Below are 17,519 nucleotides of genomic sequence, written 5' to 3'. Positions count from 1 at the left end.
TAGCAGGGCTACATCAATGCTAATAGGTCCATTCTGTAGAACATGCTCTAGCAGGGCTACATCAATGCTAATAGGTCCATTCTGTAGAACATGCTCTAGCAGGACTACATCAATGCTGATAGGTCCATTCTGTAGAACATGCTCTAGCAGGAATACAGCAATGCTGATAGGTACATTCTATAGGACATGCTCTAGCAGGAATACAGCAATGCTGATAGGTACATTCTATAGGACATGCTCTGGCAGGGCTACAGCAATGCTGATAGGTCCATTCTGTAGAACATGCTCTAGCAAGAATACATCAATGCTGATAGGTCCATTCTGTAGAACATGCTCTAACAGGACTACATCAATGCTAATAGGTCCATTCTGTAGAACATGCTCTAGCAGGGCTACATCAATGTTAATAGGTCCATTCTGTAGAACATGCTCTAGCAGGACTACATCAATGCTAATAGGTCCATTCTGTAGAACATGCTCTAGCAGGGCTACATCAATGTTAATAAGTCCATTCTGTAGAACATGCTCTAGCAGGGCTACATCAATGCTGATATGTCCATTCTGTAGAACATGCTCTAGCAGGGCTACATCAATGCTGATAGGTCCATTCTGTAGAACATGCTCTAGCAGGGCTACGTCAATGTTAATAGGTCCATTCTGTAGAACATGCTCTAGCAGGGCTACATCAATGCTAATAGGTCCATTCTGTAAAACATGCTCTAGCAGGACTACATCAATGCTAACATGTCCATTTTGTAGAACATGCTCTAGCAGGACTACAGCAATGCTGATAGGTCCATTCTGTAGAACATGCTCTAGCAGGACTACATCAATGCTAATAGGTCCATTCTTTAGAACATGCTTTAGCAGGACTACATCAATGCTAATAGGTCCATTCTGTAGAACATGCTCTAGCAGGACTCCATCAATGCTAATAGGTCCATTCTGTAGAACATGCTCTAGCAGGGCTACATCAATGCTAATAGGTCCATTCTGTAAAACATGCTCTAGCAGGACTACATCAATGCTAATATGTCCATTTTGTAGAACATGCTCTAGCAGGACTACATCAATGCTGATAGGTTCATTCTGTAGAACATGCTCTAGCAGGACTACATCAATGCTAATAGGTCCATTCTGTAGAACATGCTCTAGCAGGACTACATCAATGCTAATAGGTTCATTCTGTAGAACATGCTCTAGCAGGGCTACATCAATGCTAATAGGTCCATTCTGTAAAACATGCTCTAGCAGGACTACATCAATGCTAATATGTCCATTTTGTAGAACATGCTCTAGCAGGACTACAGCAATGCTGATAGGTCCATTCTGTAGAACATGCTCTGGCAGGGCTACATCAATGTTAATAGACTCATTCTATAGAACATGCTCTAGCAGGAATACATCAATGTTAATAGGTCTATTCTGTAGAACATGCTCTAGCAGGGCTACGTCAATGCTGATAGGTCCATTCTATAGAACATGCTCTAGCAGGGCTACATCAATGCTAATAGGTCCATTCTGTAGAACATGCTCTAGCAGGAATACATCAATGCTGATAGGTCCATTCTGTAGAACATGCTCTAGCAGGGCTACAGCAATGTTAATAGACTCATTCTGTAGAACATGCTCTAGCAGGAATACATCAATGCTGATAGGTCCATTCTGTAGAACATGCTCTAGCAGGACTACAGCAATGCTGATAGGTCCATTCTGTAGAACATGCTCTAGCAGGACTACAGCAATGCTGATAGGTCCATTCTATAGAACATGCTCTAGCAGGACTACATCAATGCTGATAGGTCCATTCTATAGGACATGCTCTGGCAGGGCTACATCAATGCTAATAGGTCCATTCTGTAGAACATGCTCTAGCAGGGCTACATCAATGTTAATAGGTCCATTCTGTAGAACATGCTCTAGCAGGACTACAGCAATGCTGATAGGTCCATTCTGTAGAACATGCTCTAGCAGGGCTACAGCAATGTTAATAGACTCATTCTGTAGAACATGCTCTAGCAGGAATACAGCAATGTTGATAGGTCCATTCTGTAGAACATGCTCTAGCAGGACTACAGCAATGCTGATAGGTCCATTCTGTAGAACATGCTCTAGCAGGACTACAGCAATGCTGATAGGTCCATTCTATAGAACATGCTCTAGCAGGACTACATCAATGCTGATAGGTCCATTCTATAGGACATGCTCTGGCAGGGCTACATCAATGCTAATAGGTCCATTCTGTAGAACATGCTCTAGCAGGGCTACATCAATGTTAATAGGTCCATTCTGCAGAACATGCTCTAGCAGGACTACAGCAATGCTGATAGGTCCATTCTGTAGAACATGCTCTAGCAGGACTACAGCAATGCTGATAGGTCCATTCTGTAGAACATGCTCTAGCAGGGCTACATCAATGTTAATAGGTCCATTCTGTAGAACATGCTCTAGCAGGACTACAGCAATGTTAATAGGTCTATTCTGTAGAACATGCTCTAGCAGGGCTACGTCAATGCTGATAGGTCCATTCTATAGAACATGCTCTAGCAGGGCTACATCAATGCTAATAGGTCCATTCTGTAGAACATGCTCTAGCAGGACTACAGCAATGTTAATAGACTCATTCTGTAGAACATGCTCTAGCAGGAATACATCAATGCTGATAGGTCCATTCTGTAGAACATGCTCTAGCAGGACTACAGCAATGCTGATAGGTCCATTCTGTAGAACATGCTCTAGCAGGACTACAGCAATGCTGATAGGTCCATTCTATAGAACATGCTCTAGCAGGACTACATCAATGCTGATAGGTCCATTCTATAGGACATGCTCTGGCAGGGCTACATCAATGCTAATAGGTCCATTCTGTAGAACATGCTCTAGCAGGGCTACGTCAATGCTGATAGGTCCATTCTATAGAACATGCTCTAGCAGGGCTACATCAATGCTAATAGGTCCATTCTGTAGAACATGCTCTAGCAGGGCTACATCAATGCTGATAGGTCCATTCTGTAGAACATGCTCTAGCAGGAATACATCAATGCTGATAGGTCCATTCTGTAGAACATGCTCTAGCAGGACTACATCAATGCTGATAGGTCCATTCTATAGAACATGCTCTGGCAGGACTACATCAATGTTAATAGGTCCATTCTGTAGAACATGCTCTGGCAGGAATACATCAATGCTGATAGGTCCATTCTGTAGAACATGCTCTAGCAGGGCTACATCAATGTTAATAGGTCCATTCTGTAGAACATGCTCTAGAAGGACTACAGCAATGTTAATAGACTCATTCTGTAGAACATGCTCTAGCAGGAATACAGCAATGCTGATAGGTCCATTCTGTAGAACATGCTCTAGCAGGACTACAGCAATGCTGATAGGTCCATTCTGTAGAACATGCTCTAGCAGGGCTACATCAATGTTAATAGGTCCATTCTTTAGAACATGCTCTAGCAGGGCTACGTCAATGCTGATAGGTCCATTCTGTAGAACATGCTCTAGCAGGGCTACATCAATGTTAATAGGTCCATTCTGTAGAACATGCTCTAGCAGGGCTACGTCAATGCTGATAGGTCCATTCTGTAGAACATGCTCTAGCAGGACTACAGCAATGTTAATAGACTCATTCTGTAGAACATGCTCTAGCAGGACTACAGCAATGCTGATAGGTCCATTCTGTAGAACATGCTCTAGCAGGACTACAGCAATGCTGATAGGTCCATTCTATAGAACATGCTCTAGCAGGACTACATCAATGCTGATAGGTCCATTCTATAGAACATGCTCTGGCAGGACTACATCAATGTTAATAGGTCCATTCTGTAGAACATGCTCTGGCAGGAATACATCAATGCTGATAGGTCCATTCTGTAGAACATGCTCTAGCAGGGCTACATCAATGTTAATAGGTCCATTCTGTAGAACATGCTCTAGCAGGACTACAGCAATGTTAATAGACTCATTCTGTAGAACATGCTCTAGCAGGAATACAGCAATGCTGATAGGTCCATTCTGTAGAACATGCTCTAGCAGGACTACAGCAATGCTGATAGGTCCATTCTGTAGAACATGCTCTAGCAGGGCTACATCAATGTTAATAAGTCCATTCTGTAGAACATGCTCTAGCAGGGCTACGTCAATGCTGATAGGTCCATTCTGTAGAACATGCTCTAGCAGGACTACAGCAATGTTAATAGACTCATTCTGTAGAACATGCTCTAGCAGGAATACAGCAATGCTGATAGGTCCATTCTGTAGAACATGCTCTAGCAGGACTACAGCAATGCTGATAGGTCTATTCTGTAGAACATGCTCTAGCAGGAATACATCAATGTTGATAGGTCCATTCTGTAGAACATGCTCTAGCAGGACTACAGCAATGTTAATAGACTCATTCTGTAGAACATGCTCTAGCAGGACTACAGCAATGCTGATAGGTCCATTCTATAGAACATGCTCTAGCAGGACTACATCAATGCTGATAGGTCCATTCTATAGAACATGCTCTGGCAGGACTACATCAATGTTAATAGGTCCATTCTGTAGAACATGCTCTGGCAGGAATACATCAATGCTGATAGGTCCATTCTGTAGAACATGCTCTAGCAGGGCTACATCAATGTTAATAGGTCCATTCTGTAGAACATGCTCTAGCAGGAATACAGCAATGCTGATAGGTCCATTCTGTAGAACATGCTCTAGCAGGACTACAGCAATGCTAATAGGTCCATTCTGTCGAACATGCTCTAGCAGGACTACAGCAATGTTAATAGACTCATTCTGTAGAACATGCTCTAGCAGGACTACAGCAATGCTGATAGGTCCATTCTATAGAACATGCTCTAGCAGGACTACATCAATGCTGATAGGTCCATTCTATAGAACATGCTCTGGCAGGACTACATCAATGTTAATAGGTCCATTCTGTAGAACATGCTCTGGCAGGAATACATCAATGCTGATAGGTCCATTCTGTAGAACATGCTCTAGCAGGGCTACATCAATGTTAATAGGTCCATTCTGTAGAACATGCTCTAGAAGGACTACAGCAATGTTAATAGACTCATTCTGTAGAACATGCTCTAGCAGGAATACAGCAATGCTGATAGGTCCATTCTGTAGAACATGCTCTAGCAGGACTACAGCAATGCTGATAGGTCCATTCTGTAGAACATGCTCTAGCAGGGCTACATCAATGTTAATAGGTCCATTCTGTAGAACATGCTCTAGCAGGGCTACGTCAATGCTGATAGGTCCATTCTGTAGAACATGCTCTAGCAGGACTACAGCAATGTTAATAGACTCATTCTGTAGAACATGCTCCAGCAGGAATACAGCAATGCTGATAGGTCTATTCTGTAGAACATGCTCTAGCAGGGCTACAGCAATGTTAATAGACTCATTCTATAGGACATGCTCTAGCAGGACTACAGCAATGTTGATAGGTCCATTCTGTAGAACATGCTCTAGCAGGACTACAGCAATGTTAATAGACTCATTCTGTAGAACATGCTCTAGCAGGAATACAGCAATGCTGATAGGTCTATTCTGTAGAACATGCTCTAGCAGGGCTACAGCAATGTTAATAGACTCATTCTATAGGACATGCTCTAGCAGGACTACAGCAATGTTGATAGGTCCATTCTGTAGAACATGCTCTAGCAGGACTACAGCAATGTTAATAGACTCATTCTGTAGAACATGCTCTAGCAGGAATACAGCAATGCTGATAGGTCCATTCTATAGAACATGCTCTAGCAGGACTACAGCAATGTTGATAGGTCCATTCTGTAGAACATGCTCTAGCAGGGCTACATCAATGCTGATAGGTCCATTCTATAGAACATGCTCTGGCAGGACTACATCAATGCTGATAGGTCCATTCTATAGGACATGCTCTGGCAGGGCTACATCAATGCTGATAGGTCCATTCTGTAGAACATGCTCTAGCAGGACTACAGCAATGTTAATAGACTCATTCTGTAGAACATGCTCTAGCAGGAATACAGCAATGCTGATAGGTCCATTCTATAGGACATGCTCTGGCAGGGCTACATCAATGCTGATAGGTCCATTCTGTAGAACATGCTCTAGCAGGACTACAGCAATGTTAATAGACTCATTCTGTAGAACATGCTCTAGCAGGAATACAGCAATGCTGATAGGTCCATTCTATAGGACATGCTCTGGCAGGGCTACATCAATGCTGATAGGTCCATTCTGTAGAACATGCTCTAGCAGGGCTACGTCAATGTTAATAGACTCATTCTGTAGAACATGCTCTAGCAGGACTACATCAATGTTAATAGGTCCATTTTGTAGAACATGCTCTAGCAGGACTACAGCAATGCTGATAGGTCCATTCTGTAGAACATGCTCTAGCAGGGCTACGTCAATGCTAATAGGTCCATTCTGTAGAACATGCTCTAGCAGGGCTACAGCAATGCTGATAGGTCTATTCTGTAGAACATGCTCTAGCAGGAATACATCAATGCTGATAGGTCTATTCTGTAGAACATGCTCTAGCAGGAATACAGCAATGCTGATAGGTACATTCTATAGGACATGCTCTAGCAGGAATACATCAATGTTGATAGGTCTATTCTGTAGAACATGCTCTAGCAGGAATACATCAATGTTGATTGGTCTATTCTGTAGAACATGCTCTAGCAGGAATACATCAATGTTGATAGGTCCATTCTGTAGAACATGCTCTAGCAGGGCTACATCAATGCTGATAGGTCCATTCTATAGAACATGCTCTAGCAGGACTACATCAATGTTAATAGGTCCATTCTATAGAACATGCTCTAGCAGGACTACATCAATGCTGATAGGTCCATTCTGTAGAACATGCTCTAGCAGGGCTACGTCAATGTTAATAGACTCATTCTGTAGAACATGCTCTAGCAGGAATACAGCAATGCTGATAGGTCTATTCTGTAGAACATGCTCTAGCAGGAATACATCAATGTTGATAGGTCTATTCTGTAGAACATGCTCTAGCAGGAATACATCAATGTTGATAGGTCCATTCTGTAGAACATGCTCTAGCAGGGCTACATCAATGCTGATAGGTCCATTCTATAGAACATGCTCTAGCAGGACTACATCAATGTTAATAGGTCCATTCTATAGAACATGCTCTAGCAGGACTACATCAATGCTGATAGGTCCATTCTGTAGAACATGCTCTAGCAGGGCTACGTCAATGTTAATAGACTCATTCTGTAAAACATGCTCTAGCAGGACTACATCAATGTTAATAGGTCCATTCTGTAGAACATGCTCTGGCAGGAATACATCAATGCTGATAGGTCCATTCTGTAGAACATGCTCTAGCAGGGCTACATCAATGTTAATAGGTCCATTCTGTAGAACATGCTCTAGCAGGGCTACATCAATGTTGATAGGTCCATTCTGTAGAACATGCTCTAGCAGGGCTACATCAATGTTAATAGGTCCATTCTGTAGAACATGCTCTAGCAGGGCTACATCAATGTTAATAGGTCCATTTTGTAGAACATGCTCTAGCAGGACTACAGCAATGTTAATAGACTCATTCTGTAGAACATGCTCTAGCAGGACTACATCAATGCTGATAGGGCCATTCTGTAGAACATGCTCTAGCAGGACTACATCAATGTTAATAGGTCCATTCTGTAGAACATGCTCTGGCAGGGCTACGTCAATGTTAATAGACTCATTCTGTAGAACATGCTCTAGCAGGACTACAGCAATGTTGATAGGTCTATTCTGTAGAACATGCTCTAGCAGGAATACATCAATGTTGATAGGTCCATTCTGTAGAACATGCTCTGGCAGGGCTACAGCAATGCTGATAGACTCATTCTGTAGAACATGCTCTAGCAGGACTACATCAATGTTGATAGGTCCATTCTGTAGAACATGCTCTAGCAGGACTACATCAATGCTGATAGGTCCATTCTGTAGAACATGCTCTGGCAGGGCTACAGCAATGCTGATAGACTCATTCTGTAGAACATGCTCTAGCAGGAATACATCAATGTTGATAGGTCCATTCTGTAGAACATGCTCTGGCAGGGCTACATCAATGTTAATAGGTCCATTCTGTAGAACATGCTCTAGCAGGGCTACATCAATGTTAATAGACTCATTCTGTAGAACATGCTCTAGCAGGACTACAGCAATGTTGATAGGTCTATTCTGTAGAACATGCTCTAGCAGGAATACATCAATGTTGATAGGTCCATTCTGTAGAACATGCTCTGGCAGGGCTACAGCAATGCTGATAGGTCCATTCTGTAGAACTTGCTCTAGCAGGGCTACGTCAATGCTGATAGGTCCATTCTATAGGACATGCTCTAGCAGGGCTACATCAAGACCAATATCAATTAAGTAGCTGAAGCTGAGTAATCATTTGATACATGATATCATATATCTAACCCCTTCAGTTTAAATTTAGATAAAAGTCTCATTGGACGTGTTTTTCCAATGGTTAATTATTATTGCTTCTATGTTTTTAGCTCGAGTGTAACACTATTCACAAACAATTCCGAGTCGCAACTTTGTTTGTCAATACGTCAAGCAAAAAAGCAAACGATTCAGTAAAAATTGAGAAGTACCAGCAAATTTTTATGAATGACCAGAAAAAAGTATTCAAGTTTAGTTCACATAGTAAAAAATGTTTTAAAGACAAACAAGAAAAACTTTCCATGTGGGCATTGACTGAAAACAGTAATGTCTGTCTGATGTCCTTTCCATGTGGGCATTGACTGAAAACAGTAATGTCTGTCTGATGTCCTTTCCATGTGGGCATTGACTGAAAACAGTAATGTCTGTCTGATGTCCTTTCCATGTGGGCATTGACTGAAAACAGTAATGTCTGTTTGATGTCCTTTCCATGTGGGCATTGACTGAAAACAGTAATGTCTGTCTGACGTCCTTTCTATGTGGGCATTGACTGAAAACAGTAATGTCTGTCTGATGTCCTTTCCATGTGGGCATTGACTGAAAACAGTAATGTCTGTCTGATGTCCTTTCCATGTGGGCATTGACTGAAAACAGTAATGTCTGTCTGATGTCCTTTCCATGTGTGCATTGACTGAAAACAGTAATGTCTGTCTGACGTCCTTTCCATGTGTGCATTGACTGAAAACAGTAATGTCTGTCTGATGTCCTTTCCATGTGGGCATTGACTGAAAACAGTAATGTCTGTCTGATGTCCTTTCCATGTGTGCATTGACTGAAAACAGTAATGTCTGTCTGATGTCCTTTCCATGTGGGCATTGACTGAAAACAGTAATATCTGTCTGATGTCCTTTCCATGTGGGCATTGACTGAAAACAGTAATGTCTGTCTGATGTCCTTCCCATGTGGGCATTGACTGAAAACAGTAATGTCTGTCTGATGTTCTTTCCATGTGGGCATTGACTGAAAACAGTAATGTCTGTCTGATGTCCTTTCCATGTGGGCATTGACTGAAAACAGTAATGTCTGTCTGATGTCCTTCTCATGTGGGCATTGACTGAAAACAGTAATGTCTGTCTGATGTCCTTTCCTTCGAAGCTATAAAGTTGGCTAGCTGCAAATCAATACTGAAGCAATAAATTTCTCAGACTATTTGTAAGTTTTTGTACTTTAAAATTTCATCGTTTAGTATAACTTTTGATTGAGTGTGCAACGAATTAATTTATAGAGTTGTTTGTAAACACATGTTCATAGAGGTTCCTGCTATTCACCTTGCGTTTTTGGGACACAGATCATAGATGCATGTCTGGCTTGAACACTTCATATTTCTACGAGTATTGCTAAAGTATCGGTTCAGATGACCTTGGAAGCATTAAATAAGCATAATAATACTGGTGGAAATGCTGTTTCAATACACATTATGATAAAAATAGTACTTCCATTCTATTTAGAATATAAAAAAGTTTTCACGAAGACGATTACCACCAGAGGGCAGTACTACAGTGAGTGTGAAGATGACCTCCCTCTTAAGAGGATGGCAGACGCAGTTCTGGGGAAACAACACCTACTCGAGACTTCTAACAATAAAAAGAAAATATGACCCAGACAATCATTTTACCTGCAAGCAGTGTGTTGGCAGCGAAGCTAACCCGTTTACTGCATTAGTTGCTGTAATGCTGCTATTTTTACTGTTATGGCTTGCATAAACCTGATATTAAAGATAGCCGCCTATGTAATCTCACATTTTTAATTCCTCTTTATTGGTTTATTGTGGGTCCTTTACTTCTGACTATTGTATCAATCTATACGTTTGCCAAACCTCTGGTATAACAAATTAGTGTATGTCAATTTGTGTTAATTCGCAATTTGAACAGTTTGGTCAAATAAAAAAAACATCATGAATTATTTTTGATCAATATTGTGTATATTAATATACAGCATATTTTGAATTTTTAAAAATGTTTTGGCATTGTTATGGTTAATCAGTTATAAATACAATTATTTTTAAGTCTTTTTTAGGTTTAAAACAACTATAGCAAATGTTTGTACCAGGAGCTTACTAGTAAAGTTATGATAATGTAGATTATAGTATAAGAGAGACCACTAAAATTATAGTAATATAAATTATCATAGATATGACCAAGTAAAAGACACATTGATGTGATCAAATATTCAAAGATGTTTACAATTTTAGCGGTGGGAAGAATCAGTCTTGGTCTATCAAAATATAACTAGTGGGCTACTTTCAAAATGACACCACCAAAGGGATAAAATTGCTGTAAGTGATACAGAGATTAACATTTAATCTTAGGTCAAGTTTTCCATTCCAATCTAAGAGAATATGCCAAAACTAAAATCAAGACTTTTAGTAGGCAGGTATTATTCTTGTTCTCAGGACAAAAAAAACACATTTGTTACGCATTGGCTAATTGGTTAATTTCGGTTAAATAGCCAATCAGCCCTTTTTAGTCAAATATGTACAATTCTATCAATAGTGATCCTTTTTTAAAGTACCTGGGTTTAGTTTTCAGTCTTTTATAAACTAAAGTACAATGTATGTGGAACTTAAAAAGGTCATCTTGATTCAATCAAGCTTTTTTATTTGCACTATCATAAGGCCAATGCAATAAAAGACAAATAAGGGTCAGCTTTTTCAAAACATTTGAAGTAGTCTGTTCATGATGGTTTATTTATGCTGTAGGAAATCGCTTGAGTTTTAAATTTTTACTTGTCATTGCCATATATTATAGTGTTTAGTTGATTGCGCAAAAGTGTGTGAGACACAAAGTGGTATCACTTAGCTATACATGCAAATGAGCTCGTCTTTAGCTTTTTGAATGTGTCTCTTTGCTATATGTGCAAATATAATCATGTTTAGTCTCACAGACAAAAAATTTACTTATATGTGCAAATGAAGTCTTTCAGCTTTGAACTAGTCAATGCTGCACTCAGACACACGCGAAGGTTTTCTTCGGTTTTATAGTGAGGAGGAAGTTGAGCGGTGCAAACTCGAGAGATAGAAGAGATAAAAAGATGGTAGAATACCTATGTAAGATCAAGAGTGAACCAGTCGAGACAGAAGAGAGAAGAAGAAGGAATGATGAAAGGAGAGAGTCAATCAGTCTAAACAGAATAAAGAGAGTTTAAGAGGGAATGGTGAAAGGAGAGAGTGAACTAGCTGAGATAGAATAAAGAGAGATGAAGAGGGAATGGTAAAAGGAGAGAGTAAACCAGCTGGGACAGAATAAAGAGAGATGCAGAGGGAATGGTGTAAGGAGAGAGTGAACCAGCTGGGACAGAATAAAGAGAGATGAAGAGGAAATAATAAAAGGAGAGAGTGAACCAGTTGGGACAAAATAAAGAGAGGTGAAGAGGGAATGGTGAAAGGAGAGAGCAAACCAGTCTAGACAAAATAAAGAAAGATGAAGAGAGAATGGTGAAAGGAGAGAGTGAACCAGCTGAGACAGAATAAAAAGAGATGAAGAGGGAATGGTGAAAGGAGAGAGTGAACCAGTCTAGACAGAATAGAGAGAGAAGAAGAGGGAATAGTGAAAGAAGAGAGTGAATAAAGAAATAAAGAATAGACAGAATAAAAAAAGATGAAGAGGAAATGGTGAAAGAAAAGAGTGAACCAGCTAGGACAGAATAAAGAGAGATGAAGAGGGAATGGTGAAAGGAGAGAGCAAACCAGTCTAGACAGAATAAAGAGAGATAAAGAGGGAATGGTGAGAGGAGAGAGTGAACCAGTCTAGATAGAATAGAAAGAGATAAAGAGGGAATGGTGAAAGGAAAGAGTGAACCTGTCTAGACAGAATAAAGAGAGATAAAAAGGGAATGGTGAAAGGAGAGAGTGAACCAGTCTAGACAGAATAGAGAGAGAAGAAGAGGGAATGGTGAAAGGAGAAAGTGAACCAGTCTAGACAAAATAAAGAGATGAAGAGGTTGATGAAGGCACAGGCGATGCTTATGGCATCTCAGTTGAGCGTGGACCGAGCTGTGACGCAAGTGCATGTCTCGATGTCCTGTTGGGAAAAAGGAGGTATCAAGATTTTGGTGTATTTATAAGAATGATTGGCTCCAACTATTTTAAGATAATTTTTAATGTGGCAGAAGGGGTGGGAGATCACATTAGAAGAAACAAAACATGGTATGGCAGCGGTGCCTGAAACAGAAGGGGCATCAGGATGGAGAAGGCGAAAGGACATTGAAGAAACATCTACTATCAAGTTAAAGGTGGACTGTTTAGGAGTACATGACGATCGGCAGAAAATTTCTACAAAAAATATAACAGGATGACTACAAACTAAGGAGGCAGGGTAAATTAAAAAACTTTCCTACCCATTAGCCTTCTTAATTACTGTTGTGTGGTATCATTATGTATTAAATCTTGTATAATGAGTATAATACCATAGAAAGCCGAATTGTTGAAATTAGTATTTTTATTATATCAGACATCGAGTAGCGCAGGTTTTGCTGAGGCATTGTATACAAAGAGCCAAAACTTGGGAACCAATCAGATGTCTAAAATGTCATGGTCACCAAGATTCCCATTTGCTGCCTATAAATTTGAGTGTCTCTACTTGACCAAGGTAGTCAGCGATGACTCATGGCTGACTCACTACAAATGATGAAATACCCAATATTCGACTTAGGGAAAATATCGATTTCGACGGCGTCTAGCGATAAAAAGTTGTGACGCTATAAACAGCTGCTAAGTCTAGTATAATGACTACATAAACCTTTTTATCTTAAGTTACCTTTCATGTATTACTGTGTCGAATAGTAAAATTGAGTAAATATATCTCTGTTCTATGGATGCTTACGATCTTCAGAGATCTACCAATTATACAATACCTGTCACCAATTAGTAGAGAGAGTCTACTCTCTATTGTTTATACTCAGTATACTTAATAGCAACTTCTCACAATTATACAATACCAGTCACAGATACTTAATAGCAACTTCTCCCAATTATACAATACCAGTCACCGGTACTTAATAGCAACTTATCCCAATTATACAATACTACCAGTCACCGATACTTAATAGCAACTTATCCCAATTATATAATACCAGTCACCGATACTTAATAGCAACTTCTCCAAATTACACAATACCAGTCACAGGTACTTAATAGCATCTTCTCCCAATTATACAATACCAGTCACCGATACTTAATAGCAACTACTCCCAATTATACAATACCAGTCACCGATACTTAATAGCAACTTCTCCCAATTATACAATACCAGTCACCGATACTTAATAGCAACTACTCCCAATTATACAATACCAGTCACCGATACTTAATAGCAACTACTCCCAATTATACAATACTAGTCACCGATACTTAATAGCAACTTATCCCAATTGTACAATACCAGTCACCGATACTTAATAGCAGACATCTCCCAATTATACAATACCTGTCACCGATACTTAATAGCAACTTCTCTAAACACACTAACCGCACATTTGCTGGGTTTCTATGCTTTGAATGGATTCAGAGTTGACATCTGCCGACCAATTCGCACCTTACCATTCCAATGATTCGGACCTGCATGGTATCGATATTTCCAAGACTAGCGATGTATTCATCAAAACAGAATTTGTTAAAGTGAATTTGTCTCGCTTTCAGGTGACAGTCGCTCCACGCTTTGTACACTTGTTGCACCAACTCAACCAGAATGCCTTATCAGAATTTTCTTTTTGATCAGAATTTTTTTTTCTTGTTTCTGCTTCCTATGTTACCAAACAGCAATTCACTATTTATTATACAGTTATTATGGCACTTCAGACAATCACTTTTAGTAAAAATATATCTCTATGCTAGAAGATTCAAGTTTAGGAAAAAGTCAGCACCAGTGCAGTGGGAATCTGTTCAATCAATAGGTTCAGTTACTTAATAAATAAATTAATAGAGTTAATAAAAAGGTAATTATTTCATCATTGTCGTATGAGTAACCTATCTTTGGTTATAGTATTTGGAAGAGACCCGCGCGTTGTGGTGTGATGAAAAGCAACTTTTGTTGCCTCCACTGGGGAGAACTTAGTCAGTTATTATTGATTCAAATCCATTTGCAGTGAGTGTTTCTGTGACATCAAATAGTTGTCTCACTGCAAATTTCTTCACACAAATTTAGCGAAGCAAAATGGCATCAAATCCATTACGATTATACTGTTTCTGTGATTCGGAGTGGAAGCAACTCCAAATCTATTTGAAGCATGGAAACCCAGAATTCTTTTCAGCTTTATAAAGGACACAAGATAATAACCCTCCAATTAGTGTTGTTTCTCATGGCAGACCTGTTCGCCTCCTGGTGCTATCTGGCTATATATAAAATATCACCATATACCAGATAGTAATCTTAATTTATTCCTGTCAAGAGGCTCAAGCCACACTCATTTGACAGCCAATCATAGCTCAAATTGCCATTTTTTTGGCATTTCAACAAAAGTGTTGCAGCAGGTACTGGCAATAATAGTACAAGCTGCTATTGAGCACTGCTTAGCTTGTCAAATTCTTATAAAAGTAAAGCATAGCAGATAGCTACCAGCTTGCTTTGGACGCCATAAGAACCTAAATATACAGAAACTTAGAGATGTCCAGTCAAGATCACAGAGCCATTGTTTGTACAAAAGTGCTTTAAAACAGCACCGCCTCTGCTTGCAGTAAGCTAAGCAGGCAGCATACTCGATCCTTGAGAGATTGCCCACCCCTGCTCTATAGTATTACTAACTTATATGGGATTGCTCACATCTTACCATCTGATGACGGAAATGCAATTTCTAGTTGTGATGCTGGAAGTCACGGCCGTTTGAGGGGTTTTATTCAATGTATTTGTTTTGACATGGAAACCCTAGTTAGATATTGGATTTTGAACCGCCATAAGGTATTTTTTGTATTGATATGCTGGAAGCACATTTTCTAAGAATTATGAGGTTCACAACGTAACATTGTTGCACTCACATCAGTATATGCTGCCACTAGATAGATGGAGTTTCACATGTTAATCTGTATAGTATAGAGAACTTGGAAATTCATCAGTATCATGGCTTCACATATTTTTGTGTGTTGATGGATACTCAGACTCCAGAGTTGGACCAGTTATTTCATCTGTCAGTCGATAAATACTGAGCTGTGAAATTCACATCTCTTACATTGCTTACTCGGTTAATTCGCTATCCCTCCCAGGAGTCAGACTCGTGATAGATGATGATCCCTCCCAGGATCAGACTCGCGATAGATGATGATCCCTCCCAGGATCAGACTCGCGATAGATGATGATCCCTCCCAGGATCAGACTCGCGATAGATGATGATCCCTCCCAGGAGTCAGACTTGCGATAGATGATGACAAATTGTAGGTATGTATACTTTTAATTTTTCCCATATGATTGTAAATTGTTGCAATAGAAAACTCAATGCAGTAGTAAAATACAATATATTGTTTACTAGTACCCTGGGCAGTCTAGTGTGCCGTGAGGGATCATTAAGTGTAATAGCTATGCATACAATTATTCCGCAGTAATAACAGGAGTTGATTGATGCAGTTGTAAGAGTCAGTCTACCATGCTGAAAGTTGGAAGTTTGAATCCTCCATGATGCAATCCTTTTTTCTAGCCTGCAACCGTTGCGTCACTGTTCAGGTGAACCGTGAACCGGCACAGCTCTTGTTATAGTAAAGACGAGTACAGTACCATGGGAGTCTTGCACGCCATGAGAGATTATGATGCGTAATAACCACACAGTACATACAGCTATTCCATAATCAGCAAGGTGGTCGTGTGGCATTGATGGTAACTTGCCTGGCTGCTAAGCCGAATGTCTAGATTCCAAATTCTGTGTAATGCAGTTTTTTCCCACTTCCCATCTCCCACCTTAACCCAAGGTTTCGGACAGACGGACAGACAGACTCTTATGATAGTGAAGATTATGATTAATGGAAGCTCTGACTCAACGTGATGACTCAACATTCACAATCTGTTGGTTCCTTTCTTTTCCTATGTCTCACATATCTGAGGAATTGCTAATACTTTAATAAGCCTCCATGAAAAAATTTGAAAGTTGAGTTACGGTTGCAGTATTCCAGTCTGGGAGCCAATAGCTATTATAAAAAACCTATGTCAATATTAGAATGTCAGCCTGATGCAAATCTAGGCCAATGTACGCGAATAATGATATCATGCCACTATTTTAATATTTAATCCTGCCAGTTGTTTGTTTTCCATTCATTCCGTACTGCTGAGCACATATCATGTCATTGCATTTTAAAAGGTGAAAAACTAGTCCTCTATTGCATGCTAGGCAACAAAGAATAGGTAATTGTTCACACACAATGATTAATGACTCAGCAATTGCTTTGCGCAAACAGTTGCACTCCGTACTGTGCTATAGAAAGGTGCGCCTTTCACAAAGTGTTAGGTAAGCCAAGAGCTTATACTTTGAACAGCTGTAGGAGTTCTACTAGGAATAATAGTAAAGAGAAGGTACATAGTAGATTAGAATAATTAGATGCAAGAGGAGAGTGTTGAGCGTAACATAGTGACTACTGCAGAGATCAAAGAATTTCTAGACACAAACCTAGAAGTATCAAAATGGATCAAAGTTGCAGATGTAGACACACAGGACTGGGAGAGTATCAGTAGTCGTAGTGGTACTAGCAGCGGAATTAGTAGTGGTACTAGTAGCGGAATTAGTAGTGGTAGCAGTAGTAATAGTAGTTGTAGTAGTATTAGTAGTAGTGGTAGCAGTAGTAGTAGTAGTAGTAGTAGTAGTAGTAGTAGTAGTAGTAGTTGTTGTAGTGGTAGTAGTATTAGTAGTGGTAGTAGTAGTAGTAGTTGTAGTAATAGTATTAGTAGTAGTGGTAGCAGTAGTAAGTGTAGTAGTAGTAGTTGTAGTAGTATTAGTAGTGGTAGTAGTAGTAGTAGTAGTAGTAGTAGTAGTGGTAGTAGTTGTAGTAGTAGTATTAGTAGTAGTGGTAGTAGTAGTAGTAGTAGTTGTAGTAGTAGTATTAGTAGTAGTGGTAGTAGTAGTAGTTGTGCTGGCTCACTGTTATATGT

This window comes from Watersipora subatra, chromosome 3 (genome assembly GCF_963576615.1).
Source record: "Watersipora subatra chromosome 3, tzWatSuba1.1, whole genome shotgun sequence".
Taxonomy (NCBI): Eukaryota; Metazoa; Bryozoa; class Gymnolaemata; order Cheilostomatida; family Watersiporidae; genus Watersipora; species Watersipora subatra.
Note: the sequence above shows the minus strand (reverse complement) of the source record.